The 26994-nt window shown below is 36.1% G+C and overlaps 1 protein-coding gene across 6 annotated transcripts in view; it reads right to left on the bottom strand.

Moving 5' to 3' along the window:
• The window catches only part of SYT1 (synaptotagmin 1), a 354732-nt gene that overhangs the window by 227700 nt on the left and 100038 nt on the right, over window positions 1-26994 (bottom strand). For all 6 annotated transcript variants that reach the window (XM_038171613.2, XM_038171643.2, XM_038171633.2 and 3 more), the window contains one exon: window positions 3850-3911. The gene's annotated coding sequence lies outside the window, so the exon portion shown is untranslated. The remainder of the gene's footprint in view (window positions 1-3849; window positions 3912-26994) is intronic.

Raw genomic sequence — 26994 nt, 5'->3', positions numbered from 1 at the left:
CAATAAAAAAAAAAAAAAGAAAGAAAAATGAGTTTTTGAGGCACCAAATTTTGTAAGCAGATGAGTCACAGAGAATATACTACTCTGAATAGTCTTAACATTGTAACCAAGACAAAATAATAATAAAAAATCCTTACACTATGCAAATATTACTATACACTTTGCCAGAAGTTCATACTTCCACCGTGGAAAAAAAAATAAAATTGAGAAGTGAAACTAATTTAGGGGAAGACCTCATTAAAGAATTCAGGTAGTGTGAACAGTCAAATGAACTCTTTTATCCAAGCCTACAGTATATGCACATGAATTTTAATGGGCAATGAGAAAACCTGGGAGCACGGGGAATGAGGGCACCTCTGTGCTGCTTCCAGATTATTGCATTGCAATGAAAGATTGAAACTGTAATGTAAGGGAAGATTATTGTGATTAGCAGAGAACATTCAGAAACCATAGGCTCATTTCCTTTCGAAGGCTCATAAATTCAACTTTTACAGAACTGACCCTTCCAAAACCAAGGAACCTTCATTTAGCTACTTTGTCTCTGGTACATTACATACCTCTGGATATAGTATGGAAAATGGTAAAATATAAAAGCCGTTTATATTTTATATAAAATATAAAATCTTTTGAAATAGATATTAGGGTAAACAATGGTAATATTACATGCTCATGAGCTAATGCTAAGTTAGTTCCCCTCCACATACTGGAGTCAAATCGCCCATGCAATCACTGTGGGCAGGCCAGGCCTTGCCTCACCCAATGACAGCCAAATGCAGCCAGGCTGGGCCTGCCTTGCATTAGTTCTTCAGCCATGTAGTCTCCTAATCCATGCCACATTACCCAAACTTCTCTTTATTGCCCAAGAATAGTGAAGAAGCTGCCATTAACCAGCAGCCACCAAAGATGTCAATTATAAAAAAAACCAGAGCATGTAGCAGATGAAATTTGATTGCTGCTAAATACACGAGGTCAACAAATGCTTTCTGTGGAACACACTGTGAGATTTTTCCCCTCCAAAAAAGACTCACCTCTTGCAGCATCAAAGCCAAATGACAGACAAAGACCCTTGCATTTAAAATAAAACTATTAAAACCCACTAAATATAATTCACATTCCATTTTTTTATTCTATCATTTTCTTAATAAGAACTAATATTAATTTCATCTTGTTCCTATATCTGAAATCTAATACTTTTGTATTCAGCAATGGGTATTTGGAAATTTAGTTTTTAATTCAAGAAAACGGTCAAGAAAAACCCTTTAAAACAAGGATGCACAATTAATTGATCTCAGTGTCAGAAGAATGACATAGCTTAGTGTATGAATAACAATGTTTACAAGGATGTTTTAAGCAGGCCCAAAGGTAGCGCACATGAACCTTCCCACACGGAGCAATGTATAGCTTGATTCAAGCTAGTAACATTGCTTCTCACTAATGATGGATGAAATTTAAAAGTAATTTTCTTTCTGTTTTATTATTCCAATTTCCCATGTATATTCCAAAGAGACTGTTAAATAAATTACACATTAAAAATGTTAAATAACCACTGTACAGTTTCATTTCTATAATTATATATTCATTGTTAGGTCATTTGTAGTTTATAATCATAATACCATGACTGATAAAATTAACTGATGGACAATATGAAAAGGTTCCATCAACCTATTCTGCTAGCAGAAGAGAGAATTTGTATGTGATGGAGTACCAATAATAGTTGATTAATTTTTTCTCACTGTGCACAAATAAATCCACACTATTCTGAAACAGCTGCCTATGAGTTCTGGCCACTTGACAGAGGAATATTAGTGAAGAGTCAGAGTGCTTGCAATAATGAAATTTGCTTTCTACAAACAGGTCTATCACAGCTCTAGGATTTTTTGTATGCATACATCATTTGAGTTAAATGAATTGCTTGGAATTACTAATATTTATATACATGTATGTTACTGTCAGTCAACTGCTACCAAGACTTCTGATCCTGGAGAACAGCATAACTGGTTTGTTTGAAGGTATACCATGTGTTAAACAACTTTCCAAACTTTCACCATATCTTTCACAAATAAAAAATGTTAGAGCTGATTCATAGTACAATATATTGCAAGCCTTCACAAAATGTATAGGTATATGGTATTATTCAGTACGTTATTTATTGGTAACACCTGTAATGTTCTAGGTCTGTAAAGCATCTGTTTTATAGTAGAAATAGCAAGCTCAAAATTTTCCAAAGATTGGGAACATACTGCAAGGCAGCTCTGCAAATACGAAGACGAGATGGCACTGATTGGGAGATGCGAGGAAAAACTATGAAGTTGGAGCAGGTTAGGTATATAGGTATAGGACTGGAAAGACATAAGAAGAGAGATGTGACACATGTAGGGAATATAGACCACAAGATGTGACAGGGAAAAAGCAGAAAGAATGGAAAGAAAGTATGATTGACAGAAGAAGCAATGGAAAGCTAAGAGAAATAGGTGAGTTTTGACAGGGATCTTTAAACTTTTTTTTTTGTTGTTGTTTGTTTGTTTTTTGTTTCCTCCTAATGCTTCATTATAAGCTAAAAAATGCCTACTGGTAGCACAGTTTGGTACATTGTATAAATAGTCATACATATACAGCACCAGCTTTTCAAACACGTTGCCCTCAGATTCAGTGAAATGTCACATATTTCCTTTCATGACGACTGATTAAATGTAACATTAAAACATATCGCTGATCTTGGTTGCCCAGAGAGACACTAGACATTTTTTAGCTTTTGAGGTTTATAAATATATATATATTTTTTCCCACTAAAGCATTTAATTTTTAATGCGTGCCAAAAAAAATTCCAAGATTTATTTATACCCAAATCTAGTCTGTTCCATACATCAGTTTGGCTAAATGAATAGGGATTTCATGAATGACAATACATTTTTTCAATTCTCCTGCATAATATAGTGTCAACCATATGGTCTGAAAGTAGAATAGTGCTGAACAGCATATATTCTCAGTATGTTACATACTGTCCACAATCTTCTCCCACAAAGAATCAGGCTCTATTAGCATGTAACACAGAGGAACTGTTATGTTTGAACTGTTAATAGAAATGTCTTAGCACACATTTATCTACTTTGGTTCTTAAAGGATATTGCCACCTTCTGTTACCCAGTAATGTAGTACAACAATATACACTGTTACTTTTCCCAGGGCATATTACTTAGGACTGGCAATAAAAGCAGTGTCTGTTCTCTGCTGTATCACAACTGGTGCTTCACCAGGAACCTGAGATATTTTCCAGAGGACAACATCGATAATAGCATCCACACCACAAACATGGCTTATTTTCATAGCTCGTTGTCTTAATGGACAATGATGCCATGCATTGTAAGCTTGCAGGCAATTGGTTGTACTGGGAAGTGAACAGCACAGCTCTGACCAGTGCAGTTCAGAACAACTTATCAGTGATTAAGTGATAAATCATAACCATAACATTCTTGTGCTCATGTCCCCACCCAACACAATCTGTCTGTATTGATCCAAAACTTAACTACTCTTCTGCAAAATTTCAGGTGTGAGCCAATGTTAGTGTAATGCTATTTTATCTTGATACCTTCTAGCATTACAATTCACTTTGACTGAGAAGAAAAAGGCAATAACAATATTTTCTGTATGGGCAGTGATACAGATACATTGCACGGATTATCTGGGCTTCTTACCTAAGGTGATTATAGGATTAATAATAACCTACTCTTGTGAAATGAAACTGAGTTGGATAAAAGGCAGAAATGCTCACTGTACTAATTTCTTACACTTGTTAAAAGAACTGCAAACAGGAAAAATACAAAAATGGAAGTACAAATAACATTCACTTACTATTCACAATACAGACTGTGTTCTTAGCTCTCTTCTCTTTGTTTATTCAGGATTCCGTGTGTCTGTAAGAAAAACAAATAAGTGTATTTATCATCTACATAAAATAAATGACCTGGTTTCATTTGCAGCAAAGAAGTTTACTGTTTTTTTTTTTTATTAAGGTTTGTTAAACTCCAAGATATAAAGCCTTGGGTTTTTGTGAAAGTCTGGAAAAGAAGAAAATCCACATAGGGCTACTTCCTTAAAAGACAATTTGCCAGTCTTATATATAGAAGCAGAGACGGGAAATCTACATGTTCTGGGGACAAATCTCTTAAAACCTCATACCAAATTCTGATTTGCATTTGGACACCTGTGGCTCTTCCCAGTTCAGGGGAGGTGAGAGGCTTTCACACCCATCATGTTGGCAATCCTCTGCTAAAAATTAATTTCTCATGCTGTATTAGACCTTGGTTGCATTACCCTATTAGACTGAGGAGCTAAGGAAAGAACAATGTGTACCTCCAAAGACAGACACAGCCTCCCCCACAGCTTCCGAAGGACAGTGGGACATGCAGCAGAGGGGTGTTTGATGCTTCACTCCCACTGTTTCATGCAGACAATTAGCATAATAAGCAGTGATCACAGCACACCAGCTGCTTAGCTTCTCTTTGGCAGTTTACAGGCATCACAACTGAGGTGAGTTTTAAGGCCGGATTTGAAGGAACACAGCATACTAGCTTTGCAGATTTTTACTATTTACAATTTTCATGAATAAAGATTGCATGAGAGAAGGGAGAAAATTGGGACTGATGGGCAATAAGGGTTGTGGTAAGGGCAGCAGTGATGTGAAAGAGCAGGCAGAAGCAAACTGTGAAGGCCGTTAAATGCAAAGATGACCAATTTGTTTGATGCTGTTGAAAAAGGGAGCCAAATGAACAGTTATCAAGGTAGGTAAATGTACTTTTAATTTTAGATCAACTTTTTTGGAGCAGAACAAAATTGCTATTACCTGAAATTGTCAAACTACATCACATCAACCCTTAGCCTGCTCTTTAAAAAGGCCAAATCATGATTTCATCTGACAACTCACTCTAAATTAACCAGGCTACCATCTCTAATGACACAAATAATAAAAGATTCAGAACATAATAGATTTTAAAGTCTGTTTTTCCTATTTTGTCAGTAACAAGTTAATGTTGCCTTCTGTATGGTTCTTTCAATATCTGTGATATCCCAGAAATCACTCATTTTCATGTCAGTCTGCTTAAGATACTTGTTAGGCAACACGTTTGAGCTGAGGACTATAGAGTTCATGAATCTGAAGCATACTGTATTATTTTGATATTAACTTTAAAACTTGCTAAAACAACATGAATTAGCTCTTTTGCTATTGTTATACCCTAGACATCAGTAAAGAGCTGTGGGGGACTCAAGCAATGCAAAGTTAATGCTATGAAACCCCCATTTTGAAATGGTTTATAATAATGCAGAAGCTGATGTAGAAAATGGCTGTGGGATAAACTCATTTCCTTCCCAGAGTTTGTAATACATCTGAAAATAGTCTTAGCAGGCCTTATAAACTTGGTGCCCCTTATTAGCTGTATAAAATATACTGGTACAGGCTGTGACAGACCAAACTTGACTGCACTCAAATACATCTTGAAGGGGTTCAACTCAAGCTTTGCCTCTCACTGTCATTTGAGCCCTCCCAAATTGAGGGATCTGAAATTCAAACAGGTTTCAGCTAAAAGCTCTAATCCCAACCTCTTCTCAGGGTTCAGAGCCAGGGCTTTCGTGCAGGTCCCTGTGTACATCTTGCGTTTGAACAGAGGTAGCTGCAAGTGCCTTAGAGAAATTAATACACAGAGTCACACCTGCTCTGTGGCACACTGTCTCAATCTTCCTCTGTTTCTCTAAGCTGTCTGTGTCAAGCTGTGTCATATTATTACCAAGCCTTCCAGAAAATTAACTATTTCCTTCTTCTGCAAAGACAGAAAATGCAAAGGAAAGAAAAGACAGATATTTACTGGAGCATTAATTGGGAATGACTGAACAAAAATACAGGTTGTGTTCTAGATTAGAGAAGCAAATTTCAGAAAAAGCATGAGTAACTATGGTGTGTCAGTAAGAAAGAACAGCCAGCCTGCCAGCTTGGAGTTGACAAGTGGAGTTTCTCAAACATTCAAAACCATAAAGCAGATCTGGAATAAATGAGTAAAAACCAATCAATAAAACCAAACAAAATCAAGGAGACTAAATACCAGCACCCTTTGCAAGGGTTTGCAGAGCTAAAATAGAAATAAAGTAAACCAAAGATTTGTGTAGAGAAAGGTCATAAAATTACCAAAGAAATTCAACTGTTTCTATTGCTATTAAATAGAGGCTATTTTTTATGAGATGTGTTGGAAGATTAATTCATTCACCCTTGGTTATGGACTCCTGTGGGTCTTCAGTGCAGGAGATCTCCTGCAGTGACAACTGTATTTCCAGAGCTACAAATAGCATCTGTCATACTGCTAGCATCTTTCAAGGCTCACTTTTCATTTCAGTAATGTTTGAAGGGGAAGACTTTCCCTAATGAAAACCATTGGAAATATCAACAGAAACACATTTTGATATGCCTGAATACATCTTGTAAAATCCCTTTGAAGCATAATCTATATTTTACAAATGGTATCTACAGAAGATACTTTAGGGCATGTAATTTTAGGGTAAGTAATCATGTAAAAGATCTTCAACTTTTACTTCAGTTAGTCATAAGGATACGCAAAAGCAATCCAAATAAAACCTTTTTAGTTAATTTTAAGTTCTCTGTTTCCCATTACATTTAGTGGCAACCAATTATGGAAATAACTCCTTAAAGCAGGAGAGAAGAATGGGACCTCTAAAATAAATAAAGTTCAGTCAGCCACATGGAATTTAAGAACACACATGCACATCTTAGCTTATGAAATGAAATCCTACTCCACTGAAAAGAGAGGACTTCTTGCACATTTTCTCAGGAAACTCACATTTAACAGAAGCACTAGAACTACATTTATTACAAGTGACAAATAATATTTTCAGTATCACAGAATCGTGACAAAAATAAGTCCCTTCTACGACATGCTTCATTATTCACTATGAAGCATATTATAAAAGATAAAAGGGAAGCTGCATGGTAAATAAAGATCTCTTAGGCCATCTGCAGTTTTTTTATTCTATTCCTATTTTTAAAGCCAGGAAGAGCCATGGCCATGTGATATTTTATAAACTGTATGAAGAAACAATTTTTGTCTGTTTAGGATTATTGACTAAAACCTCATTGGTAGAGCATATGGCTATTATTTGAATCTCTCTTCTCCTTTCAAACACTGATGAATGATTTTGCAGGCAATTTCTATAAGCTGAAGTAATAAAGAGCTGATGATAAATATTGGTATAATGGTTTTCTGACCATTTGGGACGACAACTGGGCAATATTTTTGTTACAAAGAACTAAATGCTCTGGAAATCAGTTAGTTTCAGGAGGGTTTCGGTTTTGACAGAGAAGAAACTTAGTCCAGGTGTGCTGGGGAGTTTATTGACTGTCTTTCAAACCTAAGTAGATCCCTTCTTGTGGTGTATCTGGGAGTTTTTGAATAAACCATTTGAAAATATTGGGTGGCAAAATGAAAAATATAAAACAAGCTTCAAACTAAGAACAGCTGATGTTTAGACTGCTGACTTTAGCCACACTGCCTCAAAACTGCTTCAGCAGTGCTAGAAATGAAAATGTGAATTTCAAATTTTATTGTCAGCCTTAGAATAACTTACAAGAGAGGAAATCAGATTAATTGAAAGTGTAAGTTATACAGTATTATGAATAGACTGACATCCTGTAAAACGTAAAACCTGACATCTGGGAAAATGAGGCTAACATTTGATTATGAAGTATAAATTAGCTAATAAACCAGTACAGAGTCTGGATAATTTCTAGTTGCATAATGTGCAACAAATTAAATGTATTTTGAGAAAAAAAAAAAAGGAGATGTGGACATTTATTAATTGCTGCACCTACTGAAACAGAAATTGTCATACATGATGAACTTTAAAGTCCTTGATCATATGCATATTCTAATATTATATGGGCTTCATTTGTTCAGCATAAACTTTTTCCTGTGAGTAACATTGATTTTGTTGAAGCCTCAAATAAGTCACAGAACAGATCTGAGGATTAGTTTAGAAGGGATTTAAAGCACACACTGTGAATCCCTATACAACCACCACTTAAAACACTATCCGTTCAGGCCCAGATGGATTGCTATGGCAACAGAATCCCAAATACCAGGTTTGTAACTAACAAAAATGTAAATTATTGATGAACTCAGAGTTGTCTCTCTTGGACACCCTCCTATTCAAATACCAAACCTTATGGTTAGAGTACAGAGAAAAGGTTCATACGCAATTTCCCCAACCCAGCGAGCACTAATCCCAAAGGATTTCATTAAATCTTTTGGCTTAAATTTTTATTCTTGGAACAGCAGTCAGCAAGCAGGGATTACATTAAAACAGGCACTATTGAGGTCATTACTGGCTGAATTCAGGCCTGTAATATAGCTAAACAGAAAGCAATTTTAAATACACCTCCACAAAAATAGCTAAATAGCATTCATCTAAGTTACTATGTATTAGATGACAGCATTCTTTGCCTCACACCCATCTCCCTGACTCATTGCCATAAGAAATGATGGACGACAGAACAGGAGAGCGGAAAACAATACACATGTTATTCGATAAAGAAATACATGTATGATGGTAGAGGTGATAGTGCATAAACAACAAGTTACGGAATAATGAATGGACAGAGCCACAATAGTCTGATATTTTGTAAATCAAAAATGTAGGGCAAAAAGTTTTCTAGCAAGCTGGAAAAAAGTATTTAATGTCATCTTTATTGCACATTTGGTAAAAAGCTGGTAATTAGCCAGTCTGCTTACGGAATAAAATAGTAGTAGGAAAGCTAAACACTTCTATGAACTACAGTTTTTGGAAATCCTCTGAGACTGTACACAGAATGGGATTAAGTCAATGAGTGCCACAAAAAAATGAACTCAGCAGCGTTCACATTTTGGACAGTAACAGTCCAGAGGGTTTTAAAACAACCCAAAGCTTTTTAAAAAAAATATTCTCATCTGCATGCCTGCCAGTAGGTGTCAGTGTACAGAGAAGAGACAGCAAACTTCTGCCTGTAAGCTTGATTCCAGCTTCTCTGTCCTCTCAAAACTAGGAGGGAAAAACGTGACATGGAATAAGTTTGTGGATACAGACTGCCGGTTTTCCTAAGGGAAAGAAAATGGCTACGGAGTGGGAAATGAAAGAGAGGCTAATCAAAGAAAAGGAGCCTTTTTTTTTTTTTTTTTTCAATACAAGGGAGAGATTTAGGGCAACAGAATAAAAAATCACATATGATAAAGGATAAATAGAGAAAAGGGATAAAAATGAAGGGATACAAAGAGGGAGTGAAAAACTGGTTGTGACATCATCATCAACAACCATTCCAAACTTCTGCTTTATCCTCATGCTTGGATTGATAAGAACCATTGACTTTGATATTTCAATCGCTCCCACTTAGGGCACTATCCTAAATTCATGATCAATAAATAGTCATATGAATCAGTGGCCATCAAAGAATTCTCTTTTCATGAAAGATCACCTATTAACAGTGATAATATGGCCAGTGACAATATAGGGACAAATCAGTCTCTGAATTGACTTGAGCTTGTGTTCCTAGGACAGCTCTTGGCCATACACAGGAAATGTCAAAGGATCATTGGGATTTTGGGCAGTTCGTCTCTCCCTCTGGAGGATTATCCAGGACAATGTACAGCTCTTCCCCTATGAACATCCATTTTACAGTGAAGCTACAGTACCCTTGCTGTATAAATGGGATGTCAAATGTGCTAGAGATATGGATGTGCACCAAATGTGGTACAGGCTCCCAGGAAATCTCTGCAAGTGACAGAGCATTAAAGTAGACAAGCTGGATGTGTTCACACTATATAGAGATACTTCAACCAGTTTGCTGCATCTGCCACTTAGTAGCTTATGGAGCTGCTCTGGGAAGAATCTTCACCATGCATAGCCTGCTATTCTGGCTTTCTTGGCCAGTATCTTAGCATACAGTGGAATTTATAACTTTACTTGAAGCATACATTTTTGCAACTATGAACACACAAGAATACCACTAACATTTAAAAGTAACAAAATGACTGAGAAGTTAATATGACGGTAACTTCATTTCCCTAAATGAAAGTTTTCAAGACCAGCTGAAACAACCAGCACACCAGACATGGCACTTCATCAAATTTAATTCAAAATATTTTCTGGTTTTCCTAGGCTAAAAAATATAAAGAAATTCCACTATCTTAGGAACCATCTCAGAACAAAGAAATCCAGTCCTTAACAAGTTGCTTCGTAACATTATTTATAGTGTATTTCTTTGATTATATGAAATGATCAGAAAATAATTCCTAGTAAAAATTGATTTCAGAAGACATATTTAGGTTGTTTGTTTCAGCTATATATCAAGATTTATAAGTGTTGTGAAGGTTATTAATCAGTCTCCCAAATCCTACCTAGATGGATAGCATAAATTTTTATATTAATAGCTGGTGTATATTATGGAACTAACGCAAGTCATCTAAGTATAATTACAAAAACTTCAGTATTTCAATACATATTTAGCTTTATTTCAGTGTTTGGAGATTCAAAATTGCTTTTATCACAGGACGAAAGAACCTGCTGCAATACCCACTGCAGGAAGTGATTATACGTTACATAACACTGCTGATCTTTTTGTTCTGCAAGTTTGGCATGAGGATTTTTTAATGTATTTCTCAATTCTACTTTAAAAAAATGTTCTAAAGTGAGCCAGCAATTCACCCATGAAACCTGACAACGAATATCAGCACATCAGCAGAATAAGTAATGTAATCTATGGGTAAGTTCTTTTAATACCCTTTCTATACTACCCTAAAGATACTTAGAGTGATAACAACTTCAATTTTTTGCTGGCCACCTCAATGCATTCCTCCAAAGAAAGCTGTTTAGAGAAACAGCCTATATTCTGAGTTTCACTTGGACATGTGCCGTAAGAGATGATAATTCACTGTGGGTATAATGTTAGCCTACACCTTCTCTCAAAAAGTAAGTTTTATTCATGCTGCTGTTTTAATTTGTCTAAAGAAAATAATTAAAAAGAAAATGAAAATCTACCAGGCCTAAATGGAAGCAAAATCAAGTTACGGTGTACTGTTTCCTTTACTAATCCAAAACGTAATGGCTTATAAACTGCTTAGGTTTCTGGTAAGCAACAAAACAAATCCAATGAAAACAGGTACATCATTTTCCAAAGCTGCCACTCACAGTCCCTCACATTCCTTTTAACATCGCTGGCTCCACACCCAACATAAAACATTTGCTCTATGCCAACTGCTCTCTGCTCCCTTTCGTCTTCCTGAAAATATCAGAGATATATCTCTTATCCCAGGATTACTGCTTTTAAACTTCATGTGAAATTTCAGTACTCACATAGTCACAGTTGGCGGAGGGTAGAGTGAGTGGGGGGCACTGTTTTGTTTTGTTTTAAATAAATTATTATTTTTGAACCATAATAAGAAAATGTAATATCAACAACTTAAATGAATATTTTTCTTTAGAAAAAATAAAAAGTTGTGCATTTCTGTGGTCAGCAGCAGCAAAGAACGAAAAACTCAAAATTTAGTAGCCAAACTAGAAGCAGTGATCTTTTATACCAACACTAAATTGTATTAATAATAGAATCACTAAATAAGAAATATACTTGCAGATTTAAAAGACTTTTCCCAGTTACAACATGTATTTTAATTCACTTACCCAAACAATTGTTTCTAATCACTTGCTATGATTTAACATTCAATTAATGTTAACGTAATGCAAATAAACAGCTATATCATCATCAGTGAAAATACTTTACAACACCATAGCTAAAGAACTTGTATGATAAAATCATGAGCAATAAGTTAAAAATCCTGAAATATTTGCAGCCTTCTAATTATTTATTTTAAAACAATTTTTATATCTTTTACATATTAGTAACAAGAATGAATTACTATTATGAGTCTGTTGTATAAACATTGCAAAGACTGTTGAAAAATATGAATTTATCTTGTACCATCTTCTTTTTCTTCCTCTGCAGGAGTATAAGTGGAGGATTAGCTCTCCTTACAGTTAGCCAAAAAGTCTTAAGCAATTGTTAAAAACTGGGTTTTGATAAGTTAGGATTCTATATCACAGAAGCCTAAAGAAACCAAAATAAAATGGATTAGCATGAAAATAACAGGATTTGTGGAGATGCCCTTGGAAATTAGAGCTGTTTTTTAAAACTGTCAGCTGTATGCACATTTGTCAGAGTCTACTTCTGACACTGACAAGTGTCATTCTTATTTAGTACCGTCCATAACATTATTTTTTCCATGACTGTCATTGTAGCAGACAGCCCTGTCTCCTGGGAGGGGCAGTACATAGTGCTATTACAGAAGTAAAAATGAGATGCACTGATCAGTATCACTGATCCTCAAACACAAGTAATGAGATAACCAGATCTGTATGCTTTTTCAGTGCTTTTTCTTTTACCTGGACGTAGGTGAGCAATCACACACACACCAACAAATAAACCAAACCAAACCTAAACCAAACCAAAACCAACCAACCAAACAAACAAACTGTGACCAAAAGCATTGTCTGTGTATAAAACACATGAATTCCAAGAGCGGTGCAAACCAGTGTTTACAGGCAAGCAGCAACTTGCTGAGCAAACTTTTAAAACCTAAGTGCCCAGAGCGAAGCACGCTGTGTTTTCAGCCCTGGCTGCATACTTAGTGGCCACGGTTGCAAATGCCACCTTGATTCTCAATGCCAATTCAGCAGTGGCTGAACAGTTCAATAGAAATGCCTCATACCCCTGAGATAAATGTGGAAGTGAGAGAAGAACTCGGTTGTTGGAGTTCCTAACCAAGCACAGGTGGTGTCTTGGTGTAGCATGGCTAAGCGATGCCAGTTCCCAGAGTTTATCACACACAGTAACATACTACCTGGCCCCCTTGTTTTCCTTACCTGACCAATAATTTCAGTAGGGTTGGCCGGAGCAGATAAATTAAAATTCTTCTCCATACCAATGGAAGCACAGTAAAAGTTTTAACTAGTCTATTGCAGCTGGGATTTGGGTCTAAAGTCATAATGCTATTACCTCATGCAGAGGTATCATTTCAGTATCTTAAAGCATTTTTTACGTAGTATGTGCACATGCCTGACAATTGCAGCTGATTTTATACTCCCAGAGACAAAATTTTGAAGCATCATGACTTTTTTCATCTTTAAACTAGAAGCAAAAACCTAGAGACTGGGGAATTCAGGCAGACCTTTTAATCACAGGTGTCACCCTGAGCTGTGACAGGAGAGCTTAACAGCCAATCCTTGCAGATTACATGCAAAGATACTATTACAAAAAGCAGGATAAAAGACAAGTGCTGGTTTTGCAAGTCTACATGAAAGGAAGAGAAAACATCAAGTCCACATTCAGCAAATCTGATAGTCTAATCAGAAAGTCGCACATCATGCATTGCAGAGTGTCTAGGTACAGATGGCTAGGAACATTAAAGGAGGTAGTTATGGTTATTGTTCCTTACGTAGTTGAGTAAAGAAAAGACATCTTGATATTGTATTTGGCTATAAAATGAATTTCCTCAGCTAGATATTGCCAGAAGGAATCTAATGGAAATGTCTATTTAGTGAAAATCAAATAATTACCGTGTAATTATCATCTCATGTGTCACATTTAATGTTAGCACTTCTGAATCAAGGAAAATTCAAGAAAAGTCTATTTGAAATCCCTAAAAAACCCACATGTCAAATATTTTAATTGTGCTACTTTTGCTAATGAAGCTAAGTATTTCATGCAGCAATGTTTCTCCTTCTTTATAGGGCCAAATGTTAACATAAACCACCCGTTAATTTAAGCTTCCTATGCATCTTGAGGAAACATGTTAAATTTTTGATTATTAGATTCTCTGAAATATAGCTTATTCAGACCTAACTTTAGCCACTTCATAAAAACCACTGATTTGCACTCAAATAGCACACTGGAGCAGTTTGAAGGGAAGAAAAAAAAAAAACAAAAAACATTTGTTCTGTCTCAGCTGATGTATAGAGTAATTTTCTGAGATTCTTTCATTGCAATTTGCAAACACATTAGCTTAGACTATAAAACAAAAGCAATCTGTACTACCCATGGCCCAGAAGAGGCAGAAGCAGAGAGTTAGAAAACATAACAAATGTCTGAATCATCTTGAGGCAGGGACGCACTCTACCTCAACACAGAACATCATTATCCAAAATGTGTCTCATCTATTTTTCTAACTGACAAACCAAGCCTGGCCACTGAACACCTAATACTCCAATATATTCTTAACACCAGCTGTGTTATACATTTGAGGAGGGGCCTAGAGAAGGAAAATGTATGGCAGACTAATTCAGGGGAGCAAATCTAGTTATGTTATGAGACTTCTTCTGTCCCCTTTATCCGTTATTTCCCTTTCTTCTTTCTCTAGCAAACTGCTACACTGCCAGAGGTCTCCCAGTACCCCCAAAAGAGGGCAGCTGCTTAATACCAAAATGCTGTAGTTCTCTGCTGAATGATCCAAAGACAAATTTAACAGGTCCCGCTAAACAAGTTTGGTGTTTGTTTTTTTTTCTTAAACAAACCAGATGTAATGGAATAAGTTGTGAGTAGGAAGGTACATGTGAATAGGGCTTTGGTAAACAGCTAGATGAGAGCACAACTGAATTCATAGGTAGGATAACAGCATAACAGACATCACTAAGCAGAACGATTGTTTCAACACCTCTCAGCATGGATTTTAAACAAATCAAGAAAACACCACATGATGTATCTAAAATTGCATTTCAGCATCTGGCAAAAAAAAAAAAAAAAAAGGAAATATCTGTTCAAGATCATCTAGTTCAAGGAAGCCCTTAATAAGAGTTTCTGTAAAAAGAAAATTTGAAATTGCCTGTCAACAAATCAGTAGATGCCCTTTCTGAAGCTGACAGGTGCTTTTTGGCATTAATGTAATGACCATAAATACTTCCTTGCACAGGGTACAATCAATTGCTTTAATCAATTTCTACTATCACTTATGAAGTATGCAGACAATTTTCTAATCTATGCTTTCCAGTGACATTAAATATGCATGTTCAACAAACTCTGGCAGAGCTGACTGTCAGTTTCTTTTCCTTTTGACAAAAATCAGCATTTTGCCTATAAGGTTACAGTCCTGTCTTAAGAGCCGCTGAAGTGTGGGCTCTTAGGCTAAATGAATTCCTCTAGAATACAATAACACAACCCACAGCAGTGTCAGTCATTAGTGAAGCTCTGTGATACATGGAGATTCTAGGATGCAACGTGAAATGTTACTTTATGAACAGAATGACCAGACAGCTGAGAACAGTAATATTAGGGCTATGATTAGGTACATGGATATATAACAATAAATGAAACGTCTTCATTTACTTTTTTCTTAAATCTTGGTCCATACATCAGACAATTTAAGTCTGTGTAAGATAAGGAAGAGTCAGAAAGAAAATAAAATATCAAACAAGCCAAATGTCTGGTCCCCTGGCCCTGGCTTAATTTGCTCCTTCTTGATATGCTTTTCTCCTTCTCCACCTTCTCCCTAAATTAAAATGGGCAGCAGATGAAGTTGCAAACTTGCATAGAATAGAATCATAGAATATCCTGAGTTGGAAAGAATCCACAAGGATCATCAAGTCCAACATGTGGCTCCACACAGGACCACTCAACCATTGGACCATATATCTGTGAGAGTTGCCCAAATGGTTCTTGAATTCTGGCAGGCTCGGTGCCATGACCACTGCCCTGCTTTGCACCTAGATAGTTCCTCTGAGCATACGGTAAGCAACTTCTCTACAGTACTTTTATATTGAATCTTGCAACACCCCTAAGAATAAGCAAAAAAAGGAGAGAGAGGTTGTTACCCCAACTGCAAAACAATTTCTGCTCAAAGAAATATGCATATGAAATCCAGATCTACTGTCTTGTAATTTACCCAGTGCTGTCTCCTAAAGATGAGTTTGCAATGTGATATAACAACAAAAGTCCAATATGCTTTTTGGTCTTTCAACTGCTATCTTCCATGCTTATTACAGACAATTCCACTATCTGGTCCTGTTGAGAAAATACATCTGATTTCAGTTTTTGCTTTGTCAATATTAAGAAGTAAAGCATTTGAACAGATCACTTAAAATGTTGAGAAAAGCAAAGAGCACTCTCAAATAGGAGATTTAGAGGAAACAAGGCAGACAGGTTCTGTGTAGAAGACAAAGGGCTGAAAAAAGAGTAGGAAGCATCTGAAAGATTTAAATTTGGACAGTATTTGGCACATGACCAGCACTGTAAGCAAACAGAATAGAACAGGGAAAGAGAGCACTGGCTGGATATCAAAAACTCTTCTTTTGTTCTATAATACTTTAAGGGATATAGTAAAGTTCAGCTATGCATGAAATTTAAAGCTGGACGAGGAAAAGTATTATAAAGTAGACAGTTGAAAACATCAGCTGAGAAAGTAGTTGAGCTAAATATTCATTTTATTGTTTCCACCTTTCCCCTCAGTGAATACTTGTGGAAACAAGCAGAATTATCAGAGCTAATGCGGGCTGAGAATTATAGAGCTGTAATCCTGGATAGCTCACCAAATTGCTTTGATACCATGTTCAAGTCACTATTCTGTTTCTCTGCTAATAACACAGACACAATAACAATCAACTTATGAAGGAGCTGGGAGAATTAATCAGTTAAAAGTCTGTAGCATTTTGAATAAACAATGACACCTTTTAAGTTTCCTAGAGTCCTTACAAGGATCAAACTATAGAACTGGGCCTTAGCTTATGTCTATAAAAATGCTAACTTCAGTAGGAGAGAATCAAGGCAACCCTTGAGTGTTTTTAAAAATGTCACCTTTGAATTACTCATCTGTTTGCCACGAGGAATGAATGTCTGCACTTCTGGGACCTTGTCTGATTTAAAGAATTAAATTACAGGACAGTCTGAGTTCTTTGTCCCTAAAGGCATAGATTTTTTTTAAAAAAACTTTATAAACAATAAAATTTTTATCCCTCTGTTTATTTTTTGTACCATCTTGTTTCACAAAATTCTTTGAAGATGCAAGTGCTTCTCACCAATCATCTGTAGAGGGCTCATCACATCTGACTCTCTGGGCAGGGCTGTATTAGCAAGAAACATGTTTGCTAATAAATATAGCATGGTTCACCTGCCACTACTATTACTGCTAAATCCCAAAGAGGTATCTCTTTACCAGTGGATGAATTATTCAACCAGAAAGTAAACGTACTCATGGAATGGTCTAAACCAAGATAAAGAAGTACAGGGCCAAAGGACTGCAAGACGGAACAGTATTTTCCGTCAGTTGACAGTATTTACTGGATTGGTTCTGTTGCACTCTCATAAAGTTTTTATTTTGCTTACTGTTTCTTTTGCAAATTGCCTTATGTATGTCTGTATTTGCAGATGTATGCCTCTCTCAAGCTGTATCCACACACACCCAGAGCCCCCAGAAAACAACGGTCCGAGCCTGCAGCATTCAGATGTTCTGGATTTCTTATGGGATTTTTGGTTATGAATTAAAGTGCACCATAAAATGATTGGATAAGGCTCAGATGTATGCTCATGGCAGACATAAATTATATTCTACTTATAATTAAAATACGGAGACATAAATACTTTGGACTGCACACAGTGCAGTCACATCAGTATCTGCATGTAACTGACTGTGTGAACAAACATCACATTAGAAATTTAATCGTTGTCATTTCTCAATATATAGAAAGGTATAGTCTTTAGAATAGCATAAAATATATGCTGTTAAAGGATCACCCGTACCTGAGATACTGCACTACACAGACTTGATTTACACAAGGGAAGAGAGGAGATGATCCCAATTTAGAAGCCTCCATGGTAGCAGTTAAGAGATTTATATCCCTCTGTGCAAAATCAGTGAGGCCTTTGACGCCAGGGCTGTGTAAAAACCTTCAGTTTGGTCAGTGTACCACTGCAAAATAATAACCTTAACAAACACTATATAATTATATAATTATCTTCCTCTGCATAAGAATAGCAGAGGAAGATGGTGTGCTCAAGACCAGGTATGACAGAGAGTGAGACATTATTTGACTGGGTTCTAGGTTTTTATTCTGCCTGGATTCCCTCTGAAGTCTTTAGCAGGGTAACTAAAATAGAGATTTTAATATACTGTCATTTATAGTGATAATTACCTTGGCAGGAGTGAAAAGGTTGTGCTGCAGGAGTACAGGAATGCCTCTTTTGGAAGTGCACTAAGTATATTGATTTGGCATATTCTGTATCACAAGCCTGTTTGTTAAAAACACCACTTTACATACACTAATCTTCCAAACATCAATAGAAAAAATCACTTCTGAAATTTCTGATTTAACATAATAAATACAAATAATAACTATCTTTTCTTTTTTTTTTTTTTTTTTTTTATTTTTTTTATTACAGTATCCTGAATAAAGTGGATAGCTCATTTCAAAAAAGGAAAGGAACCAAAAAATCCAATTATCAGCTCTTAGTTATTGTATGTGCACTGAGAGTATATCCATGAGGCAATGCTATGCTAACATTATACATACTATAGTAATGCTATCCTAACAGTATACATACTATACAATACATGAGTTAGATCTAGTCAGACTTGGGCACCATACAGCATGGATTTCTGCCTGAAGGTAACAGGTGGCTCTGCACTGGAGTCCTACTAAACCTATCCCCTTGAAGGAGGGAGGCAAAATACATGTTCCGTTTTAAGATTAAAAAGACAAGACAAAATGGAGTCAAGTTCAGCAGGGTAAAGAGCCTTGCAGGAAGGATTTCTACCTCAGAAGCTCCAGGGATAGCACTTAGCTGGCCAGACTGCTGGCCTTAGCTGCTCCTTAGTACTGGAGAATGACCTGGCCTGAAATTTTTAGTACAGCATGGAAAACATTCTTGTCCTGAGAATCACAGTAGACGGACTACTACAAAAAGTTGAGTCTGATTTATTTATTTATTTTATTTTTTGACTGGGACAGCCTAATTCATCCTCCTGCTTGGTTAAGCCTATCTTGTTTAAAGCAAAGCCATCCAATTCTATGCAACTTCACGATTACTAATTTCTGACAGAAACAATATGCTAGCACTGCTTTGAAGTGACAGAGAATAAAACAAGAAAGTCCTAGGACTTCTGGTACTTATCGAAGAACCAAGAACCGTATTAGAACAAGGAAAAAAAAATCCCCGAGGGCATGGAAGAGATCGCCCCAGGCACAGAGTACAGACATCTTCAATCCCAGACAACCATGGAAGAGATGCTTAGGCCAGAATGCCCTTAAGGAACATTCTGTGCTTTGCCTAGACAAGTTGCAGAACACTCCCTGCTACCTTGAAACAACTTGACAATTTTCATGCCAAAAGCTAAATAAAAAGCACACAAAAGAGACAAAAGCTGTCTAGGTCTCTAAATCACTGAAAGGATGAAGGAGAACTCAAAAATACCATGTCAAAGTGTCATAACGCTTTGCCACAACCCATGAATTTCTTATGTGAAAATGTCCAGTGCGTAGCACAAGGGGATGGGCAAGAGTTTTCTACTTGTTCTACTATCTTTTTCTCCTATTTGCTGAGTAGAGGGGAAAATTGAGTTCTTTGCATTAGTTTTGCCCTTCTACAGTGCTTCTACATAGCTTTTGAGTATTTTTATTCAGCTCAGTGGAAAGCTGGAGGGCCTTGCTCACTTACTTCACCAGATCCTAGCATGGTTCAGTAAAATTGATCTCTGCAGTTTTCATATGGCATAATATTGCATCCCAAAACTTCCTTTCTGCCTTGCACTGACTCCCTGTGTTCCTCTCCCCGGGTAATATTCCCTCTCATTGTTAATATACTAAAAGTTAATGTTTGGATGGTTGGATTTACATTTACAGTTGGCTTTATATTTACAGTTTGAAACATATGTGCTTCTACCCAAATCAAGAAACAACTATTTATTTTGTATTTAGCCTTTGCTTTATATTTAGCCAGTTTAACATGATCAGAAGGCATTTTCCTGTGAGATACCAAATTCCCTAGCAATAGCTATAGCTTGTCTCAGCAAGATGCTTAAGAACATACTCAACTAGTTGTCTGAAAACCTCTGAGACCTCTCCTGTACTTAAAATTAAACATATGTTTATATAACTAAATCAATGAACACTACTACTAGTCAGGGTTGGAGAGAGCCATAATGGTAAAATTCGGTGGAAAAAGCCCACGTTTTCTGACAATAAATCAACCACAAAATCACAGCATTTTAATTATGGCGTGTTGTTCTGTTCAGAGACGCCTACAGTTTTGATTTTTGATGGCTGCATGTTAATTTAATTCTGTACATGGACCAAGCATGCCCTGAGACATATCTCATGCATTATTATATTGCACCATCAGACATGGTTTTCATATGAGTCAAATACATTAGCTTTCTACATGCTTTTGTCTCATCTTGAAATTAATTCAATTTGTAGTATGTGAATAAAAGGTAAACAAACAAATTACAGAATTCCTGTAATACTAGCATTCAACAGAAGCCAGGGCCACCTCCTGGATCTTCCCTACAGAGACTCTAAATACCCTATCATTGACCTTGTAGTGATCATGCACATCTTAGGCTTAACAAACTTTCACTGTTAACTTTAGGTTATGCTTCTTGGTATCTCAGACTCAAATTATCTTGACACTGGTCTGCAATGATTATGTAAATCTTTTAAATTACTGCAAAATTTAAATCTCTTTCTTTTGAAAATGCTCTTAAAGTTGTAAGCAGTCATTCAACTGTCATCTAACTCCACAACTAGAAATGATCCCATGTTGTGAAAAGTTAAATTTTGAACAGTTCTGGAACAATCAGTATTGCTATTTCAAGGAAAGAGTATATTTTAAATATAATATATAGTATATTTTGAAATTAAAAAACTTAACTGGACTTTCCTCAGAATGTCTTTGTCTTCCACATTCTCAAGTCAATTACCTTTAAATGTGGGTATATTTTTTGAATAAAATAAATGTAAAATATTTTTTTAGTCAAGTAAAAGGAAATATAGAGCATATTCCAATACCCTAAATTGCTTTGTGTTGTCCTTCGCTTCTAAATTATCTCCATTCATCTGTTTCTCTTATTTGAGAACTAGCCATAGCTATTGTCATTGAAATTAACATAGGGAAAATAAAAGTATGTTAATAGTAAAGTAACTGAGTTATAAAATACAAACAATTAATTCAGATGTATGTACTTATATTTGAATGTTCTTTTCAAGGAAATAAACCTATTTGTCAATCCTTTCCTCATCTATTGATGAGCTCTAGCTCTGTCCCTGTATATTCTCCGACATATGGACAAAACTGCACCCTATTTATCATATTCAAATAAATCCTATAAAACTGCATTGTTACTTTTTATCTCTCAAATGTTACTGATTCCTCTTTGACTTGATGTTTTGGAGAAGAGCTGAAAAGAAGTTAAATGGGATACTCTATTCTAAAATTAAAGAAGAGGGTAGAAATTCTAAATTGGAAAGAATTCTCGATTTACACAACAGAAGCCAATGAGAATTTTAAAGCTCATTTCAACATTAGCAGGATCAGATTCGGCATATCAGTTACTTTACAGGAAGAAAAAAAAAAAAAGCCTGGCTTTGCTGCCAGGTCATTTCTCATTCTCTTGAATGAATATCCTTCAAAAGGATATTCAGTAATGTACATGGTAAATATTCAAATGAATGAAAAATATTTCAAGTAACTAATTTTGATATCCAAAAGGATTTTTGATGAGCTGTACAAACTGACATTAAAAAAGAAAAATCATTTTTAATAACTTAAAAATTACTGACTTGAAAATGAGAACATTTAGTAAGAAACAAACAAAAAACAAACAAACAAACAAAAAAAACACATGTATTTAATATAAAATGTCTCCTTCACACAGTTCCTCCAGGATGACTTTTCCAATACCATGACTTTTCCAGGATGACTTTTCCAATACCATTAAAGTATATTACATTTGTAATGCTGGCAGTACTCTTAGACTGATTCCAAGAGATTTTTTTTTAAATGAAAGGTTTATAAAATTTATTGCTATTTGAAAGCAGACATTACAGACAAGATTTTCTTGTATGCTTTCATTCTATAGCTACCTCCAGTACAAGGAGTTCTAGAGATGTTGAAGCCTGATGAATGCTTTGTATGTAACCTATCACATGAAAACTTTTTGGAAGGATTGTCTTTTCTTTCATTTTTGTACATTCCCTTGTACAAGTAAGTTTGGCCCGTAATGCAGTGGTCTTAGCCACTGCTATAGCAGTAATGCATTCTAAGATAAAACAATCCTCCTCCCCATCCCATTCTCAACTGCCCAAAGACCTCCTATTTTCTTTGGATGCTTAGCCTTGAACATCGTACAGACTTGTGACAGAAAAATGAAAGATTATGCTCTCTTTAGCTATTAATTCTCTTGAATTTTTTAAAAAATAAAGTTTGCATATATTGTGACAGAAAAAAAAAACAAACAAACAAACAATATCTATTTTAACTAAGTACTCTGGATAATTGTTTTTAAAGAAAAGCTTGTAAAGCTATTTCAATATTGTTGAAAATAAATGTTCTGAGATAAATGTGTTAATAGCAGTGACAACATGGCTCAGGGTCTGAAAGGACATCTTGTACTTTGCAAAAACTAAACTGCCTGTTAGTTTTCTGATAGGTCAGCCTATACAAGAGATTTATGTTTTGAGGTCAGAAAAAAGCTGATGGATTTCATGAAATATGAGATTCCTTTTAAAACAATATAGAACTATTTTCAGCTCAATGAACATATATTTTGCGGTCCCTCCTCCTCCTCTTCCATTCTTCTTCTGACCTATAACCTCCACATTCCATTTCCTATTTCTGTTCATGCTGAATGCCCTTTGGTGAAAAGCCAGGACCAAATCAATTTCTTTCACTACAAATCTGTTCTGTCCTCTTTCAGATCAGTTCCTGTCCTGGCCAAGAAGCAATTATTTTCCTGTTCTAATGAATATCCCACATTCTGCTTATATATAGTTTTCGCTTTACCTCAACCTCTTCTACAGTCATGTGATACATGAATTTCTTCAACCAGTTCAGGAGTCAGCCTACTTTTTCAGGCTTTTCTATCTGCTGCGTACCTTCTCTTCACTTACCTTCTTCTATTTCCCTCCCTCCTCCTGCTCCCAGTTCAAACCCTTCTTAAACTCTTATTTCTTCATCTATTCCATGTCACTTTGCCTTGAATTTTCATCCCCTGACAGTGCTGCAGAATGCATTGTCCTTGTTGACTCTTCTGTCCAGTTTCTACAGCCTCCCCCAATTATTTCCTCCAGCTCAATTCTCCTGCTATTTCTGCCCCTGCTCTTTGACCTTCTGATCTCTTCTGTTTTTCTGACTCACTGTTTTCAACTGCTAAGCAAGAATGAGGAAATTTCTTGTTTCAGTATTTTTTTCCTATGATCATACTACTGAAAATATTTGTCTCAGCTACTGCAGCGTAGTGTGGATGCTTCACTATCCTAGTTCATTAACTGAGAGATTTCTGGTCAGTGATTCCAGTCTACAAAACCAGAAATGCTTGTGGTTCATATTTATTATTAAGCCTGCAAGTGGTGCAGTTCTCCATGTAATAGCCAAGATTTTCAGAAGTGATGACAAGTCACATTGTGTGTCTCACAGTTCATTTCTATATTCAGGAATGAATTATAAATGTATGGCTTCACAATATTAAGCATCCTTCCCCAGCAGGAAAAAAAATGCTGTTTTAAAGTATGACACGGAAAAGAACATCATCTCAAATCCCTATAACTTTTGAAAATTTCAGTAGGTATATATTAATACATTTTTTCTTTTGTTTTTGTGTTTTTTAGCCTTGGTGTCCAAGATGTCTAATTATATTTTGTCCCTCTATCTTAAAGATAAAAGGTGAACAACCCAATCCAGATTGCAGTCTTTCATTGAGATGTGGTGGAAACATAGTATCATATCTTAAAATCAAGAGCAGTGCACATTCATTAATCTCAAGCCATCCCAAAGTATCACTCAATTTTATCTGCTAGAGTTCAAGAGCACCTGCATTTACATTTGTTGTTTTTGCTTCCCAGCTAGGAGCATAGTTCATTCTTTCTCAAGAATTTATTTAATAAATGGACATGAATCATAGAATCACACAACGGTTTGGGTTGGAGGGGACCTTAAAGACCATCTAATTCCAGCCCCCTGACATGGGCAGGGACACCCTCCACCAGGTCAGGTTGGTCAAACCCTCATCCAGCTTGGCCTTGAACACTTCCAGGGATGGGGCATCCACAGCTTCTCTGGGCAGCCTGTGCCAGTGCCTCTCCACCCTCACAGGGAAGAATTTCTTCCTTATATCCAATCTACATCTACCCTCTTTTAGTTCAAAGCCATTACCCCTTAACCTATTTCTACAGTACCTGGTAAGAGTCCATCCCCAGCTTTCCTGTAGGCTGCTTTAGGTACTGGAAGGCCACTATAAGGTCTCCTTGGAGCCTTCTCTTCTCCAGGCTGAACAACCCCAGCTCTCTCAGCTTGTCCCTATAGGAAAAATGCTCCAGCCCCTTGATCATCTTTCCAGCCCTCCTCTGGACTTGTTCTAATACTTCTGTGTCCATCTCGTGCTGGGGGCCTCAGAGCAGAACACAGCACTGCAGGTGGGGTCTCATGAGAGCAGAGCAGAGGGGGAGAATAACCTCCCTCACCCTACTGGCCATGATTTTGATGAATCAAAAATCTATTGACAAGACATAAATAAAATAGCTTTTCCTAATTTATTAGCCTTTACTTTCTGATATGACCATTTCCATTTCCAAACTTGTAAACAAGTGATGTACATTTCACTGAAAAACTAGTGGGCACAAGAAGAAATTGTTCACTTGAGCGTAAAGTTAAACACATGGATCTTGTAATACAGGACCTCTGATTTTAGCAACATTGGATTACAGGAGAAATAAAAGCAACTTTTTGCTAGCCATTTTTACACCTCATTGTGTAGTTATGTTCCAGCTAATATTTGTCTGCTATCTGTACAACACAGTGTACAGCTCATTACATGAGAAAAGCTTGCCTTATGATGCCAAACACAGGAGTTGTAATAGGTTTATCTTTTTTTTTTTTTTTTTTTCCAGAATTTCATCTGACTGCCATGAAAGGAGAGACAGAACAAGGTAAAGACAAAAATATTCCTAATTGAAAGCCTGAAAGCTCTTTACAAGAAGTGCTGACTGCCTTCGGTGTCCAAATTTCTGAATCCCTTTCAACTTGCTCTTTGCAGAGCTACATAGCGAGAACAGATGCCATTGTTTGACTCTGTAGTGACTTCATATAATTACATTTCTTAATCTGTTGGCACTTGAAGATCAGCAATATTGACATCTTGTGTTTCTACAGTTACCTACATTTCATAATTTGGTTTCCTCTTGTTGTTACAGAGTAAAGCTACATCATAAATAAAAAAAAAAAAAAGTCTTTGGGTTAAAGGAAGAGTTATTATAAAGAATTATCCCAATAGCTGGTGTTGCATGAATAATGTGTACATCTCCCTCAGATGAGATCTTTTTCAAACACCAGAGCCCACATTTGGACATTAGCTGCTGTGGAAATTTTGTCAACTGGAAATAGCCAAGAAGGCTCTCAGGCACACAAATCTGTCAGAATTTCTTCTTTTAGCAGCTTAATGCTACCCACTGGCATGAAGCAAATGAGTCACATTCTAGCCTTGTCTCTGGTTAAATTGATTTAGGTAGATTGAAATTACATGTTTGAAAATAACCAGAGTTCATAGATACATAAATTAAAACGCTGTTAATTTATCTTGATGGAGGAGGACCTTGGCAACGTGTTTCATTTACATTGCAGGGCACAAACATTATTAATATCAAGGTCAATGAAGAAGAGAGTTGACCTTCCAAATAATTTGTTTTAGTTTTGAACTGTCAGATTCCGTATGAGCTACGAATGTAGTATTCACTCTCTTGCCATGTAAAGTGACATGGGTTTTGTTTCCCAAAATGAGGTTTTGTAGAAGCTCAGAGTCTAAGTGTCACTACACAGTGAAGTGTGGCATTCTAAAGCAATTTGTAAGATTATTGGTAGAAAAGATTATTCCATTTATGTCAATGTGCAGCAGCTGCTACTAAAATGAGGTATATACAAAAAAAAAGGAAAATATTTTATACAAATAGAGTCAAATAACCTTTCTGTATTCTTTCTCACAATTATTCTCTGTCTGCTGCAATGAAAGGAAGAAGAAAGCTGTTGGGAGCAGACATGGAGGAAGCACTACAACATTCTGTAAGTTTTCATCAAGATGTTTAATGCAGATACTGTCAGATGCCAGCAACATGTTTTGGTTTGCAATCTTTATGCTGATGAGCTATGTTACTGCATGCTCCAGTAACTCTTTTACCTATCTTTTTAATGACCTAATGGACTTAGGTCAGCTGCTCTCAACTGCAGTAATTTATTAGTTATCTTAAAGAAATTATATTTTATAAAGAAGCAATAGGAAGAGTTCACTTTTCATCTAGTACATAGGTTAGTCAACCAATGTGCAGAATTGCTTACAGACTCACCTGTACAGACTAAATAAAAAATTAGTGTTTGTGTCAAAGTTGCAAAGTCAAGCAGCTGAAAGTTTAGAAATGTTTTACAGCCTTCATTTTGCCCCCTAGTTAATCCGTCCATCATGCTAAATCATTAATATCGCATCAGAATTTCATATCCACAATGGAGAACATTTTAGAGGATATGTTTGAGTGCTTAGAGCAGTTTATAAGAAGTCATTCCATTTTTCTTTTTCATAAAGCAGGCAAATAAGTGTGTATCACAAGCACAGTTTGAAGCTTGAACCATTCAAAGCTTCAGGGGATTATTTTTTGCTATATGCTTGAACTGCTGCTGTAAGCAGTAGTTACAAAGCTGAGAGATGGAAATTGGTATTCCAGCTGAGAGGA

Source organism: Anas platyrhynchos, chromosome 1 (genome assembly GCF_047663525.1).
Source record: "Anas platyrhynchos isolate ZD024472 breed Pekin duck chromosome 1, IASCAAS_PekinDuck_T2T, whole genome shotgun sequence".
Lineage (NCBI taxonomy): Eukaryota > Metazoa > Chordata > Aves > Anseriformes > Anatidae > Anas > Anas platyrhynchos.
This window is presented reverse-complemented; position numbering and strand designations above follow the sequence as displayed.